This window comes from Mustela erminea, chromosome 10 (genome assembly GCF_009829155.1).
Source record: "Mustela erminea isolate mMusErm1 chromosome 10, mMusErm1.Pri, whole genome shotgun sequence".
Taxonomy (NCBI): Eukaryota; Metazoa; Chordata; class Mammalia; order Carnivora; family Mustelidae; genus Mustela; species Mustela erminea.
In genome coordinates, this window is record NC_045623.1 from 35767178 (window position 1) to 35785087 (window position 17910).

A 17910-nucleotide genomic window follows, 5' to 3' on the forward strand; every position below is an offset into this window, starting at 1 on the left:
AAAAAAATGTTTCATGACATAGGAGAATACTCATACTATGTAAGTGACAAACTTTATATGCCATAGAATTTTTATTTTTAAAGAATTTATTTGTGTATTAAAAAATGGAGATGGAAAAAATATCAGCATTGATTATCTCTGAATCATGGTATTATTGGTAATTTTAATATCACTATTCTTTTTGAAGCTTCTAAAATGAAGCATGAGGATTTTAAAATTAGAAGCAATTATTAAAAATAATCATTTCTAATATAATTTCAGTGATGTTGAACATTCTTTTTAAGTCATCTGCTATTTTTTCTTTGTATAGGTAGTATATACATAAATAGATAACAGGCACAGATATCAAAAGCAGTTCAGTAATTTAGGAAAATTACCACATGGCTATAGACATGTTTATTTAAGTATAATGTCTAGGAATTGCTCATCATTTAGTCAGCATTTACTGAAAAGCATAAATTCATAGCTTATCAGAGCTGGAAGGGACTGAGAAATAATATAGTCTAAACCCTCATTTTGCAAGTGGGCTTTGTGCAAATTTACTTTCATTGTGAGATACTGGGAAGCCATTGAAGGCTTTCAAATGTAATACTGAGATAATTAGATAATTTTGGTAATAATGTGGATAGTTGACTGGCAAGGTAATAGTTGAGGGACAGGATATACAGATAGAAGGGTACTTTAATAATGCAGGGAGGAAATAATAAACCCTGAATTGGGGAAGTGAATGTGGGGCTGGAGAGCAGATGAATTTTGGAATCTATTTAGGAATAGAATTAACATGCTAGAGTCAGATTAATTATGGTGAAAAGAAGAGAAAAGAGTTAAATATAACTGAGTTTTCTAGGTTAGGTAACTAAGAAGGTGATGCCATAGCTAGAGATAAGCAATCAAATGCTTATCCACAATGTCATCACACACTGGGCTTTTAATAAATAACTCATTGACTAATTAGGTTGCATTTATGTCTTCTTTAAAGGAATCTGAGTATGAATTAATAGGTCTTTACTTGTAGCTTCAAATAGTTTTGAGAAATAGAAGAGGAGACCTATAAATCAGGCACGGGACATGTGCACTGAACTTTAAAGATGCGTTGATAAAATTTATGCCAATATGTTCTGTGCCACTTTTGCCTACCCCATCACTTTCATAGTGACAACACCAAAAGCAGCTCCTAGAGAAATAAAACTATTTTAAAGTTTTCTACTTTATATCAATTAGAAACTAATTTGAAATGTTTTAGTGTAAAAGTTGGAAGATATTTCTGGTCCAGTCACCAGTTTTAATTAGTTGTTTTTAAAACAATATATTTTCTTCCTTTCTTTGGGCTCCATATGTTCTTCTCCACTGAGGTGTGGATTTATACCCTCAACAGAGACACAGTAAACAGGCATATTCATTGAGTGTGCTTTCTTGCAGGCATGTCCTGTTGACAGCACCATGCATGTTAGAATGATCTTTGGAAAAGAAAATTAAAACGTTGGAGATGTAAGAGTGCATTATTCTGTTTAACTGAAGTTGGCATAGATTCATTAGAGCAATCTCAAAAGTTTTAGACTCTAGCCATCCACCAAGGGCTTCTACCACATCCTTGCCAGGTGGTCAAGTCCTTGTTCAAATATGTCACAAAAGGGCAATTTGTTCTGTAAATATATTGTAAAAGCTTATCTTTTAACAAGTTGAAAATTATCTCCTTGTAGCTTAATATTGATCGATCTTACTACAATGAAGCCAAGTCCCCATTTTGTGCACCCGTTCTTTACTCGGGTCCTTCTCAATATATTTTCTTCATTCGATTCACTTGCTCATAATGTGCTTTCCTGTCTTCATTATCCTGATTGCTCTATTCTGAACATGCACTTGTTTTGTCCATATCCCTATTTTTTTTTAAGAAATTTACTTTTAGAATTCTGAAAATAAAAGCCTCACCAACAATTTCTAAATTTGATAAATGACTATTTAGAACACATTTTTAAGAAAAGGCTTTTTGTTGGTCTCCCTAACTCCAATGTGACTGGAGTCACTGACTTCCAACTGAATTGGAAAATTCAGTTTTCTATCAGCCACTGGATTGACTGAACTGCATTTCCTGCTGCATGTGTTAAGGTCCTTAGATAAGCAACGGAAAATAGAATTACAAGTGCAAGAGAATTATTCGGGGTGTTTCCTGTGTGCCAGTAAAGATGAAGTGGAGGGTGCTGGAGAAGGCAGTGAGAGCCTTCAGACTGAGAAGCAGGCCTGACACCAGTGAAAGGAGAGGAGGAACACAAGGGGAGTAAACAGGAGAAGTCTTAGGCTGCATGCTGCAGAAAAGCAAACAAAACAAGCAGCATATATGCACTGTAGTGAAAGTCATGCCATTCTTGGGTTTCTGTTTCCATAAAACAAAATTGCAAAATATTCTAGAATAATATCTACAGTGTTCTACAGCAAAAACAAACAAACAAACAACCACATTTGAACTAAGCGTTAGTCAAAGATCTATGTATTATTCAGGATCCACTTAGGAAAACAAAAATTCACTATAGATACATAAAACAAAGAGAATATTATATTTAAAAAAAGCTGTTGATGAGTATTAGAAGGTCTGGAATAGCAAACAGGAGAAGGAAAGAGGGTTAGAGGAACAAAGATATAAAAGGGATGAGAATGAGAGATTGGTAGCTGGAATCAACAAGCCTGTCCCTCCCGCTGCCTGTTGGAGCTGCTGTTGCACTTGGCCTAAAAAGGGCTGCCAGAAGAGTGCTACCTGAACCAAGGCTGAAACCAAGGAAAAGAGGCTACCTGTGCTCAGTCTGCTTGAGTCTAGAATGACCCATCCCTGCTGTTACTGTAGCTACTGACTGCAGTTGGCAACAACTGCCAGTTTGGAGCCAAAGAAGTAAACTTGGCTTTCCTGCTGTCTTATCTCCTACTAGTATCTCTTATTAGTAGAACTCATCAGGAAGACAGCTGGCATTAGACTGAGAAATATAGCTTGTGGACTTCTAGCCTTCTTTAATACACAGAAAAGCTCAGAAGGGTGGGAAGAGGGGCTGTGGGCAGATAGGCAAAGGATTGGCATTGTAGTATATACCAGCATATATTGAATCAATAATGAACTCAATAATATGGAAATTCAAATATAAAAGAGAAGTGACACTTTGAACTATATGAAAATTTCTACTTTTCTTGTATTATAATAAGGTTTCTTCCTATAATTTCTTTTTTTTTTAAATAATGGGATTGTTTTGAGCTTTAGCATGTGAATTCCTATATATTTTTAAAAAGAATTGGTATCTTTTAAAAGAATTTTGCCTGTGGTGTACAAAAGATGCAAATCACACACACACACACACACACACACACACACACAAATTTATTTATCCTTAATACCCTTATTGCCCTCATCAATAATTGCTTTGCTTTGTCTAAACTGTCCTTCCACATAAGCAGAAACATAAATCACTATTTCCAAAGGAGGTCCTAGTCACTGGGGCTAGGTAGGAGGATGGAAGGGCATTAATCATGGGCTGCAAAGCTTGTAGATCTTAGAAGATCTATCAAAGGAATAGCAGGTTCTTCCATGTCCTGAGTAACATCCCCTCGGTCTTACCTACCTCTGATTGCAGCCATGGTTGTGACAGACAGTTCCTTGAGCCGTCCACCCACTTCATGCTGACAGTGACTTGCTCAGATAAAGATGTGGCATCTCCATGTCTTTCACTTTCTGCTTGGGCTTCTCTCATTTTACAGAAGCTCGTAGGAGCAACCAGCCTATGAAACCAAGAGATGTCAAAGAGTTAATGCTAAGGGCATCTCCTGATTAGTGGGAAACAGGGCTGATAAATAGATAATTTTGGTCTATCCTCCATAATACTATTGTGAGTTATTTTCTGTGTTCCTCTGAAAGTTCTGTTCAGAACTGAGCTCCATCTGTCCTTCATGGGCTGGAGGGTAGTGGTGGGGTGGGAAGGTGGGCAGGAACAAACATGCACTCTTTTATTCTTTTTTTTTTTTCCTCCCTCATCTCTCATTCCTACTCTCTGAGATTACCTCATAAATAAACTATGTACACAGAACTCATTATTTCAGATTTGGCTTTCCAAGGCAACCCAAGATAAGTTACTGCGTAATTTGTAATCAATAGCTAGGTAAGCACCGTTTTGAGGAATCTTGGCAACAAAGAAATGCCTAATTAGACATTAAATATAAAACAAAAAGCACTGGTAGATTTGGAATAGGATAGAAAAATGGGACCTGACAGAACCTTTCCAGGTTGCCTGACACCTTTCATATTACAAGCAAGACAGCTGCTAATAGGCTTCAGAAAACTTATTTTCTTCCTTCTGCTTCCTTACTACTCCTTCTCCACCTATAAAAGTCCTTAGTGTTCTGTAACTAAAAGCAATAACTATATCTATAAACATATATATGTAACTATATATAGCACCTATTATAGTGTATACATGCATATATGTATGTATATTCCTTATTCTAGGCTACTTTCACATTTAATATTTCACCTAGTAGTAAGGGCTATTTTGCTTTAGTCTTACTTCTTTTTCTCCATGGTAGTTGTCCTTTGATTCATGTAATTCTGTGAGTTTAGTTGATTTTTAAATTACTGTTTCTTTTTTTTAAACTGCCTTGTTTTCTTTCCTGAACTTTAAATTTGAGAAAATGTTTAAGTTATCAAAAGCACTCCTTTAAACAATTTTTATGAGCTGTAATTTCTTAGACTTTGCAAAAACTTGAGATTTATTTGTTACTTTTGTGTATAAAAGGTATCTTATTAGTGCAATCTTAGGATCATTAAACATTTTTTAAGCTATATTGCTTTTATTTATTTATTTATTTATTTATTTTTTTCAATTTATTTATTTTCAGAAAAACAGTATTCATTATTTTTTCACCACACCCAGTGCTCCATGCAATCCGTGCCCTCTATAATACCCACCACCTTGTACCCCAACCTCCCACCCCCCCGCCACTTCAAACCCCTCAGATTGTTTTTCAGAGTCCATAGTCTCTCATGATCCCCTTCCAATTTACCCCAACTCCCTTCTCTCTAACACCCCTTGTCCTCCATGATATTTGTTATGCTCCACAAATAAGTGAAACCATATGATAATTGACTCTCTCTGCTTGACTTATTTCACTCAGCATAATCTCTTCCAGTCCGGTCCATGTTGCTACAAAAGTTGGGTATTCATCCTTTCTGATGGAGGCATAATACTCCATAGTGTATATGGACCACATCTTTCTTATCCATTCGTCCGTTGAAGGGCATCTTGGTTCTTTCCATAGTTTGGCTACTGTGGCCATTGCTGCTATAAACATTGGGGTACAGATGGCCCTTCTTTTCACAACATCTGTATCCTTGGGGTAAATACCCAGGAGTGCAATTGCAGGGTCATAGGGAAGCTCTATTTTTAATTTCTTGAGGAATCTCCACACTGTTCTCCAAAGAGGCTGCACCAACTTGCATTCCCACCAACAGTGGAAGAGGGTTCCCCTTTCTCCACATCCTCTCCAACACATGTTGTTTTCTGTTTTGTTAATTGTGGCCATTCTAACTGGTGTAAGGTGATATCTCAATGAGGTTTTAATCAAGACATACAAATGGCTATCAGACACATGAAAAAATGTTCATCATCATTAGCTATATTGCTTTTTAAAGAAAAATGATAGTATTGTTGCAGAGGAGAAACTGAGATCAACTTGGTTTTAATTGCTTTGTTGAGTATATACTTCACTCTCTCCTGATCTACACACTACCACTATTATCTCTCAATCCTAGGTTGGATGTTTTTCCAAATATTAACTAAAAATTAGATAATTCATTCCACAAACAAATATTGTATATTACTATCTATCAAACAAAATTTTGGGTGGTGGGGGATATAGCAGTGGATAAAACATTTAAAAACTCCAGTTTCTTGGAGTTTACCTTCTAAAAAGGGAAAAAAATATATATATATATATATAAATATATATAACATAATGTAATATAAATGCTGAGGATTCACTTATTAAATATCTTACCAGGATATTCCTAAACATACGTATCTTCTCATTGATCTACCTTTAATTCCACTTTTCATTTTAACTCTAATGTCTTTTATAAACTCTAGAAATTATAATCCATTATATTTTCTCTCTAATTTTAAATTTCAGTTCACTTTTTCTTTATGTTACAAATAGTTTTTAAGGATGTCCTTTGAGTTATTTATTTTATTTTCTGCAGTATCAATTAGTGACTTCCAGATTCAAATGGTGATTTAATTTGTTAATATTCATTCTTATATAATCTTAAATTCATCTTTATAAATAAGAGAATTTCATTTATTCATCCATCCATCCATCCATCCATTTATACATTCAAAAGATATTTAAATTTATTTTGTGCCAGCTGCAAGAGAACGCTAAAATGAAAATACTCAGAGCAGTATGCTCTTACAGTGACAATAGAAAGCAAAAATAAATAAATAAATAAACAAACAAACAAATAAATAAATAAAGCAATTTTCCTTTTCTGTGATGGTCTAAATCTAGTCATGGGAAGAATTTACACTTCTATACTGCATATTTCCTTTTCCTTGGGTTACCTATTGACATTGTATATTTACATTACTTTGAACAAAAAGATTTCTGTTTAGTCTATGGGTTTGAGGATAGCCAGGTTATAAGGATTAGACTCAGTTCATAATAGACTGAGATCCAGGCAAGCCAACTGACTGCTCATTGACACTGGAGGGCAGCTGAGTTTGTAAAGGGATGAGTTGCTGGTTTGGGCTAAATTGTATCTATTTATTCATTTGTCCATTTCTTTTGGTTGTGTATTTGTTCATCCAACCAATTTTGGTAGTGGGATCCAATTTGAAGTACAAGAGAAAGAGTTGCTAAACAGTTATTAAGTTGCTTGTGGAACTTTGAAGCTTCTGGAACATTGGGAACTGGGAGAAACTGAGGCAGAACATTTTGTTTGTGTGTTTATCTTTAAAAATGGACATTTGTTGGGTGCCTGAATGGCTCAGTTGGTTAAACATCTGACTTGATTTCACCTTAGGTCATGATCTCAGAGTCTGAAAGAGAGCCCTGTTTTGGACACCCCCTGAGTGTGGAATCTGCTTGAGAGTCTCTCCCTCTCCCTCTGTCCCTCCCCTGCTGACACTCTCTTTCTCTAAAATAAAACAAAACACTAAAAATGGACATTTGCTTGAGGAATTTTATGATGCTGGCACAGAAGGCACACCCTGGATTTGTGGCTCAGTCTAAGTGAGAAAATGGTCTAAGGGAGGAAGCTGGTTAAGTGAGAAAAATAGAGAAGGCTCTGACTAGGAATCAGTTCTTAGTCCTAACCCATTAGAAAGGAAGTTTTAAAACATTTCTTCCAGAACCAGATTACTGGTTTCTCATTTCATAGTGGAATTATGAATATAATTTTTCTAGTAGTTTCATAATTATATTAAGATTTTATTGCTTATTGTTCTTCAAATCTTTACATGAGAAATATCCCATAGTCTATTAGTTTGGAACTCCAAAATATTTTCCATCACTTTATTATGAAAAAATGACAAATATAAAGTAAGATTGAAAGACTTTTATAGTAAACAATGAACTTTCCTGTGCTTGAAATTAACATTTTACTATTGCTTTATCACATATTTAGTCATTTGTCATCCCTTGAACTACTCATCAACTCCTCTTACTTTTTAAAAATGACATATTTCCCTTTTTCCCTAAATACTTTAGCATTCATAACGTTAACTAGGATTTGATATTTTTGCAGTTATTAGTGTGAAACTTACATGAAATGTACAAATTTAGGTGTATATTCAGTGGATTTTGAAAAATGTTGTATAACTCAAGCCTCTGTCAGGATATGCAGCACTATCACCACAAAGTTCTTTCATGGACTTCTCAGTCAGTTTCTCCCCTAGGCCTGCAGTTTTATTTTGTTTTATGTTTTTTGTTTGTTTGTTTGTTTGTTTGTTTATTTGTTTTGGGGTTTTTTTTGGAAAAGCTTTTGATGGTTGATTTAATTATTAATTAAACACAGGCTATTACATATTTTCAACTTCATTTAATACCAGTTTTGTTAAACTGTCCTTCTCTCCCCACCAGGACTTATCTATTTCATTTATGTCATCAATAATTATATTGGCATAGAGTTGATCATAATATTGTTTTATAATCCTTTTTAATGTCTCTATGATCTGTAGTGATAATAATGCTTTCATTCTTCTTATTAGTAATTTGTGTTCTTTATATTTTTTCTTGATCAGTCTAGTTAGAAGCTTATTATTTTGTTGAGCTTCTCAAAAAACAACTTTTGGCTTTATTAACTTCTCTATTTTTTAATTTCATATCTCTGTTATCTTGATTATTTCCTTCATTTTACTTACTTTGCTTTTTTCCCCCTTTTTCCCCTAGCTTCTTAAGTAGGACTTTTATGCTAGACTTTAGACCGTTTTATTTTTACTTTTTTAAGATTTTATTTATTCATTTATTTGACAGAGAGAGAGAGCACAAGCAAGGGGAGCAGCAGAGGGAAAGGGAGAAGCAGACTTCCTGCTGAGCAGGGAGCCTCATGCGGGGCTGGATCCCAGGACCCTGGGATCGTGACCTGAGCTGAAGGCAGACACGCAGCCACTCAATTCAGGTGCCCAGGAGACCTCTTTCTTTTCTAATACAAGCATTTAAAGCTATATGTTTTCCCTTAAGTGTTGCTTTAGCTATATCACACATGTTCATGTGTTGAATTTTCATCATTATTCACTTGACATATTGCCTTATTTCCCCTCTTCTTTCTTCTTTGATTCATGGATTGTTTAAAAGTTTATTGTTTAAATTTCAACTATTTGTGTTTTTTTCCCTTAGTATTTTATTTTTATGGCTTTCTAATTGAATTTTATTGTGATCTAAGAACATCCTTTGTACAATTTCTATCATGTTATGTATATTTTGTGGCCTGTTTCATGATGCATTATACAATCTACCGTATTGAATGTTTAATTTGTGCTTGAAAAAAATGTTTATTCTCTTGTTAGATTTGATGTTCTATGCCTATTCACTAGACCAAGAGGTTGAACACATTGTTTAGATTATCTCTAACTTTGCTGAACTTTTTTCTGATTATTCTATCAATTACTAAGAGATCTCCCACATTGTTTTTGGAATTGCTTATTTCTCCCCTTAAATGTGTTTATTTCTGGGTCATGTACTTTAAAGTCCTATTACTGGGATTGCACATATTAATGATTGTTATTTCTTCAGGATAGCTTGATCTTTTTATCATTATGCAAGTTTATTTATTTTTGGTAGTACTTTTTATCTTGAAATTATTTCATCTAATGTTAGTTTAACTACTCCAGTCCTATTATGCTTACCGTTTATATGCTGTATCTTTTCCATTTATTTACTTTCAACCTATCTGTATCTTTATATTTAAAGTGAATTTCTTGAAGATAACAAATAGCTGGGTCTTGATTTTTGTATTCATTTTGATAATCTCTGACTTTTAAAAGAGTTTGGTCTCTTTATTGTATTTAAAATAATTATTGGTAGGGTTGGTTTTAGTTTTCCTATTTTAATGTGTTTTCAATTTATCTCCTCTGTGTTTTGTTCTACTGTTTCTACATTTCTGTCCTCTTTTTGGTTCTTGAATATTTTCCAAATTCTACTTTAATTTATCTACTTTTTTTAAAAGTATACCTCTTTGTATTTTTTAAGTAGTTGCTCTAGGGATTAAAACATATATGTTTAACTTTTCATAGTGAACTTAGAGTTAACGTTGTGCCATTTTCCATAAAATGCAGAATCTTGCAACTGTGTTAATCTATAAAATGTCCATTATTTTATGCTGTCATGGACATGTTTTATTTCTATAGTCCTTATAAACCCCATATAATTTTTACTTTAATTTTTTTCAAGATGTATTTGTTTATTTCAGAGAGAGACAGAGGGAGGGAATGCCTGAAAGTGGAAGGAGGGGCAGAGGGAGAGAATCTTCAGTCAGACTTTCCTCTATGCACAGAGCCCAACACGGGGCTCAGCCTTATGACCCATGAAACCATGACCTAAGAAAAAACCAAGAGTCAGACACTTATCCAACTGAGCCATCCAGGTGCCTCTATAAATTTTACCATCAATGGTCATATGAAATTTAAATACATTTAAAGGAAAAGAGAATAGTCATTTATCTTTACTTTGTATTTCTTGAATTTCCAATTGGAATAATTTTCTTCAGCCTCAGAACTTCCTTTGGCATTTCTTTTAATTTATGCCAGCTGACAACAAATTCTCTAATACTCTATCTGTCTGAAAATGTATGTTCCCTAAATTCTAGAAGGATATTATCGCTGGATATAAAATTCTCAGTCAACAGTTTTTATTTGATACTTTTCTTTTGAACCCTTAGTATTTTTTTCCCTTGTCTTCTGGAATTCATATTTTCTGAAAAATAAATGATATAGTGATTTTTCTCTCTTTATGTAATATCTCCTTTTTCTTTGATTTCTTTTGAAATTTTTCTTTTTCCCTTTGGTTTTGTGCCCTATCTAGGTATGGTTCTCTTCTTATTTGTTTCCTGCTTGGAAATTGCTAAGGTTCTTAAATATTTAAATTTATGTCTTTCACAAAATTTCAAAAAAAGAAATCCAGCCATTATTTATTCTAAATACATTTTGTTGTATTCTTTTTCTTTTCTTCAGAGACTCCCAATTACACAAATAAATAGATCTTTTGATATCATTCCATAAACCAATAAAGCTCTATTGTTTTACTTTTAAATATTCTTTTCCATAAGTTGGATAATTACTTTCAATCTCTCTTCATTTACTGAATATTTTCCGTCTTCTTCATTCTCCTGTTAAACTCGTACAATACATTGTATATATTTATATCATATTTATAAATCAGATATTTTCAACTCTAGAATTGCCCTTTTTGAATGATCTTTTTGCTGGATATAGAATTCTTGATTTATAGTCTTTTTCTTTCAGCACTTTGAGTATATTTTCCCACAGCCTTCTGCCCTCTTGCTTTCTGATAAGCCAGTTGTACTTCTTATTAAAGACTTTTCATACATGATGGTTTGTTTATTTGTTTCTCTTTCTTTTACTGCTTCCAATAGTCTCCTTAGTCTTTTGACAGTTTGACTGTGATGTGTCCAGGTGTGGATCTCTTTTAGTTTATCCTATTTTGAGATTCTTGGACATGTAGATTAATGTTTTTCTTCAAATTTGGGAATTTTCAGCCATTCTTCAAATATGATTCTGCCTTTTTCTCTTTTTCCTCTTCTGGGACTCCAATTATACATATGTTGATATACTCATTGGTATCCCAGTGTCTCGGAATCTCTGGTAATTTTTCTTAATTTTTTTCCTTTGTTCCTCAGACTGGATAATTTCAACCTATCTTTCTTCAAGTCACTTATTTTTCTTTGGTCAGTAATTATGTTATTCCCCTTTAAGGATTTATATATTTGTGAGAGAGAATGAGCACAAGAGTGGGAAGAGGTAGAAGGAGAGGGAGAAGCAGACTCCCCTCTGAGCAGGGAGCCCAATGCAGGGCTCAACCCCAGGACCCTGAAATCATGTGCTGAACTGAAGGCAGATGCTTAATTGACTGACCCACCCAGGTGCCCTGTTATTCACCTTTAGTGAATGTTTCATTTTAATTATCATATTTTCCATCTCCAGTTTTTGGTTTCATTTTATATTTTAATCCTTTATGTTCATATTTTCTATTTGGTGTGACATCATCATACTTCCTTTTTAGTTTTTCGAATGTAATTTTATTTCATTATTTGAACTTATGTATGATAGTGAATTTAAAATTTTTGTCTTATAAGTACAATATCTGGGCTCCTCAGGAATGGTTTCTATTGGCTGTTTACTTTCTTATGTATTCAGTACATTTCTGTTTCTTCTTGTTTTTTTTTTTAAGACTTTATTCATTCATTTGAGATAGAGAGAGCACAAATAGGGGGAGAGGGAGAAGCAGACTCCCCAGTGAGCTTGGAACCTGTCATGGGTCTTGATCCCAGGACCTGGAGATCATGACCTGAGCCAAAGGCAGACACCCAACTGTCTGAGCCACCCAGGCACCCCTCCTTCTTGTGTCTTATAATTTTTTTGTTGAAACTTGGACGTTTTAAATAACATAGCATGGTAACTCTGAGAATATATCTCTGCTTCTTTCCCCAGACTTTGTTATTGTTGTTGCTGTTTATGTGTTTAGTTATTTTCCTGGAAAAATTCCATAATAGTTGTATTCTACATTTTGTGCAGCCACTAAAGTCTTCTCTCTGCTTAATTATCTTAGTGGTCAGATAATGATGGGACAAAGATTTCCTTAAAGGCCTTGAACTAGTAAGTCTCTCATTCTGTGCTGAAGGATGTAATATGTGGGTTGGAGTAGGCTTTCAATGCTTTACTAGTTTACAATTATGCTTTAGTCTTTATTTCTTGCTTGCACAGAGACTCATGGTCAGCTATGGATAAAGATTAGAGCCTTTTCAAGTCTTTTTGTAGTATAAGCACAGCACTACACATGCAGTTGGACTTCTAGATTCTCAGAAATGTATTAGATCTTTTCAAAACCACCTATGGAGAGCTAATTACCCTTATCTGTCTTTATTTTTTCTTTGTTTGCCACTTAATTACCCCAACTGGCACTGATGCCTTCAATAGCTATGATGTTAAGCCACTGCCTCTGACTTTTTTTTTGGCAAATGCCCTATAGATTCTGCTTTCCTTGACCAATGAGCTCTGAGTCAGTTGAAATCATGATAAACCATGAGCGTGGGATTTTTCCATGGAGTTCCAAGATGGATCAGATAATGACAATATTTTTAGAGGAGCTCCAAACCCACTCTATCCATTCCTGTGGCTGTTGAACTTCTGTTTCAGTTACTGTCATTCCAAAGTGGCTGCTTTTTAAGGCTACTATAGAGATGGAAGGAATGAGATGGGAGTAGGGCAACTTAAAATGCCACAAAGGTTAATATTCTCAACCAATTCAACTATTTGAATAAACTCTCTTGAATAACCAATCCTTTGGTTAATTTCAGGAGCTCTTAAAATGGTGACTTGACTATTATTTACCAGTGTTTTCATTGCTTTTATGGAAAAGTGGATTTTTGGAGGTCTTTACTTTGCCAATGCTGCTTTCTAAAAACTGAATAATTTATTTAAATTATAAATATTTACATGTACTACAGTACTGATTTTTTAAGTACATCATAAATTACTTGAAAGTAGAAATTTAAAACAAATGTAATGAAAAATAAATATAAATAAAATTTCTGATATACCCTATTTTACCTCAATAATTTATCTTCCTGGGATTTGAGCTATTTTTGGAGACTTTTATAAAAATTTTATTTCTAGTGTGATTAAGGGTGTAAAACAATTTATCAAGGCTTATAAGTTCTATTGGTCATGAATACTGATAATAAATATAATTACCAGTATAATTTAAAATTTTTAATTTAAGTTTTAGAAGAAGTATATATTTAAACCTTCAAACATCAGAGGGTATTCAGGAATTCTCTTCTTTTAAGCAAGGGCTTTAAAGAGCATAATACCCCATGGGTTATTTGGCTCTCACAGAGTAGATCAAGAATGAACAAACTACAGTGTGTTGGCCAAATCCAGCCTGCTGAAGGCCAAGTTTAGCCAAACCCATTTGCTTAAGCTGCTTTAATACTACAAAGGCAAAATTGAGTAGTTGTATAGACTGTATGTCCCTGAAAGCCTAAAATGCTTAGTATCCCTTCACATAAAAAGTTTTCTGATTTTTGAAGTTGTTTTCATTGGATGTTCTTGGGATGTAGTCAAATCATTATGAATAAGTACAGATTTCTGGGCTCTACCTTAGGTATCATAACATCAACCAGTTACTTTTTCTCTGATTTTCAGTTGAGTTTGGTAGATGGGGAACGCTGCTGGGAGACTCTTAGGAGAGAGGGAGAAAAGTGAGGTCAAAGTGTTTCTTGTGCTTGTTTCTTTCCTCCAGGTTCCTCTCAGTTAGATGGCTCTCTTCATCTATCCTTCTGTGCTTCAGTGGCTTCATAATCAGCCCTCTCTTCACATCTTCAGGTTGTAGGGAGAGTATTTGAAAACTTACTATTGGGGGGGGGGTTATTAAAAATCCTTTGTAGTTTCCTTAATCTGTATCCATACTTTTGTAAATAATTCTCCTTTTTAAACTCCCATAAATTATATTCATTTTCATTTGCCTTCCCTTTCAGGCTGGAAGTCTCATACTGAAAATCTTTCTACTCTTCTTTTTTAATTTTTTTATTTATTATTAATTTTTTAAAAGATTTTATTTATTTGTTTGACAGACAGAGATCACAAGTGGGCAGAGAGTCAGGCAGAGAGAGAGGGGGAAGCAGGCTCCCTGCTGAGCAGAGAGCCTGATGTGAGGCTTGATCTCAGGACCCCGGAATCATGACCTGAGCCGAAGGCAGAGGCCTTAACCCACTGAGCCACCCAGGCGCCCCTACTCTTCTTTTTTTAGATCAAAACTTCAGCCTGTCATTTCTTTATATTGAACTTCTGTCTTCAAAATACTGTCTTTCTCTGTTGGTTTTGTGCTGTTTTAAATTTAAAAAATGATACCTTCTATTTCTTTAATCAAGTTGTTAATAAAGTTATAAAGCATTTAGGGCAAAGAATAGTATCTGAGGACAGTTACTAGAATGATCCTTCCTGATTGGTTCAATCCATTTATAACATTCTTTGTTGTTATTCAACCAGTCACTAATCTATTTTAAAAGCCTCTGGTCTGGGGTCCTGCTCATTGGGTTAAGTCTCTGCCTTCAGCTCAGGTCATGATCCCAGGGTCCTGGGATCGAACCTTGCATCGGGCTCTCTGCTCAGTGGGGAGCCTGCTTCCTCCTCTCTCTGCCTAATTGTGATCTGTCTATCAAATAAATAAATAAAAATCTTAAAAAAAAAAAAGCCTCTTGTCCTCATGCCTTCATTTTGACCACTCTTTGATTTCCATGCCTTGTTATTCCTCCAAAATCTCATATGCATAAGAAGCACACTAATTCAGTGATTATGCATATCTATTCTCTATCCAGTCTCTGATCTTCAGTTTCAGACAGGTACAGACAGAAATTCAGATATACTTGACAAATGGCAGTCTAATGAAGTATTTCGTTTTTTCAAACTTGGCTTTCCTTTGAGGAATCCTATAGGAGGCTTTTGCTCTATGACACTGTTGATGTTCTTGTGACATTTGCCTCTTTATACTTGAATCACACCTACTGACATGGAGGTTCTTCAGCATTTTAACAACAGATGTTTCTTGAATTTTACCATTTGGCCAGACTATATCACACTGAGTACCCTAAGCTAGAGAATTTAGATCGGTTTGAGGTGCCTGATGAAACAGGTCCATTTGACATGACAGTATGCTATATGGTATTTGAATTATATAATACATGAGTATCTTCTATTTGGGAAGTTCTCTAATCTTTACTGGTGATGAGTATAAGCAAAGACAGGTTTTTCAAAATTTCTCCATATATAATTTGCTCATAATTTCTCTTATAGAATTTCTTATCAGAAATCTGTAATTAAATCTTCTCCAGAAAGTGCAACACAAGTGATCAGAAATGAATTTTGTGTGTGTACAAAGTTATTTTTCTTATTTGTATAATTATTTCAGTTTCTGAATAAAATATTCTCATGAATCAAAATCAGCTTTAAGACTAGTGTCCCTTTGGAATGCCTGGGTGTCCAGTTGGTTAAGCAGCTGCCTTCTGCACAGGTCATGATCCCAGGGTCCTGGGATTGAGTCCTGCATCCCGCTCGTTGCTCAGCAGGGAGCCTTATCCTTCTGCCTGCTCTGGCTGCCATTCCCCCTGCTTGTGCTCTCTCTCTCTGTCTCTGACAAATAAATAAAATCTGGTTTGGGGGGGAAGCTTGTCTTAAAAAAAAAAAAAGAAGAAGAAGAAGACTAACATCTCTATGTGAGGACTCTTGACAGCAGGGTGTAGAGAAAAAATATGTAGATTCTTTGGAAGAAGGACCAGGAACCACATGCAGTCTCATTTCACTGCTTATATTTTCTTAAAGATTTGAGGCATGTTGGTAAGCTAATAACAAAAAGAGAGCAATAAGGGACCATATCTGAATAGAAGAAATTCATTAATTCTAGCCGGTGTTTCCTCTGCCCTTACTTGCTGGTGCCAAAAGGCGATCATATAAAAAATGATAACATAGTGGATTATGAAACATCTTTTTAAAATTTTTCCTTAGGTCATAAGTAATAGTAGCAGTAGTAATAATAATAAAACAAACATTTAATAAGCACTTACTATAGGTGACCAAAAGCTTGGAAATATAGACAAAAATGCACAATAAACAGTTACTAATATTACAATGTATGATTTGTTCAATGGGCTTTCTGATATATTCAGTGTATTGTCTCTCATCACATGGTCATCATCCTTAGATAAGCTTTGTAGAACTTACATTTTGTACAGTTAAAAGACATGTGCTTTGGAAATCTTTGAACAATTTAAGGCATCGCCAATACCTTGGACACTTGGCAAGTTGGCCAGTTTGGACTGGTTTCAACTATGGCTATGACTATTTCCTTCACCTTATTGGACATTTTGTGGTAATTGTGTTTCCAGTTTTTATGGATACCCTGCGTATGTTGAGGAATCTTCTTTTTTTTCATGTAATCCTCATAACAAATCTATGGTTGGCTTCTATTATTACTTACATTTTACAGTGGAAGAAGTGGAGGTAGAGGGAGATTAAGTAACTTGTCCAAAATCACAGAACTGGTAAATGGAAAATTATGGGTCTTGGGTTAAGGGAAGGAGAAAAAATTAAAGGGAGAAAAATTGGTGAAGAAATAGTATGTTAGCTGGCAAAACACAAATATTTTGCTGTATGTTCATATAATCCAATTAGCTGTTAATATAACCTGCTCTCTGGCTTGCATATTAGATATCAGACTTTTAAGGAACACCAAAATTGTTTCCAGAGAGCTTTTCTGATAACCATACTTCACAGTGGAAATGCTAGGTGGTTTTGATGAAATTTTTAGCATCTCTGTACCTTCAAAAATGGAGACGATTTTAGCTATCTACCTACCAGGTGAGTTGCTATTTGGGAATTCGAATACAAATTGTTTTTTGACTTCCTTGGAAGAAAGTCATTCTATAAAAACAAATTTGGGCTATTATAATGACAAGTGTGTGAGTGTACATTAATTTCCCCCTTATGTTGTTATTGCCAGCAGATGGAGGTCGAAATTGAATTGCTGCTGACTGTTGTCCCTTGTTATGGCCTGTGGAGATATGACAATTGAGGAAGAACTTAGAGGAATGCCAAGTAGCAGAGCATGAAGCAGTGGGTGTGACCCACTGCCTTGGACATTTTATGGCTGATAGCATTTGGCAAGAAAAATCCTGCAGCCTCTATAGTAGTCTTGCAAATAGATCTCAACATTAACCATGCCCTCACCTATATTTGATTTGCCCTGTAACATATGCATTTGCCAAAATCCAGTCTTCTAATTGTCAGCTAACTCCCTAGTCCCCTCACAAAATACCTAAAATAAATGAATAAATCATGCTGGAAGACATTTCTTTGTTTCATTGCAAATGTAGACACAGAAAGTTGAGGCAATGCATATGAAACTTTTTGTCCATTCTACTTTGATTCCCTTTGGCTTTGTCCTGGTTTTTTGGTCCGTTTATTTGTCCAGAGATTATTACCTAGAGAGTCCTTGGGTGATCTTCTAGTGGTGCCTGACCCAGGGGAATTAGAAGCGCAGTTTCTGTGCATGCTATCCTGTACATTTTTTTTTTTTCCGTTAGGAGAGAGTCTGTGGCTTTCACAAGATTCTCAAAGGGGTGTAGGACTTCAAAAGCTTATGAATTCCTGC

The 17910-nt window shown here is 34.8% G+C and overlaps 1 long non-coding RNA gene across 1 annotated transcript in view; it reads left to right on the plus strand.

Annotated features, from left to right (window-relative positions):
- Positions 1 to 17597, plus strand: part of LOC116567510 — a 111353-nt gene extending 93756 nt beyond the window's left edge. Inside the window, exon 3 of the long non-coding RNA XR_004276237.1 lies at positions 17260 to 17597. This is a non-coding gene — a long non-coding RNA (uncharacterized LOC116567510). The remainder of the gene's footprint in view (positions 1 to 17259) is intronic.
- The last annotated feature ends 313 nt before the right edge of the window (positions 17598 to 17910 follow it).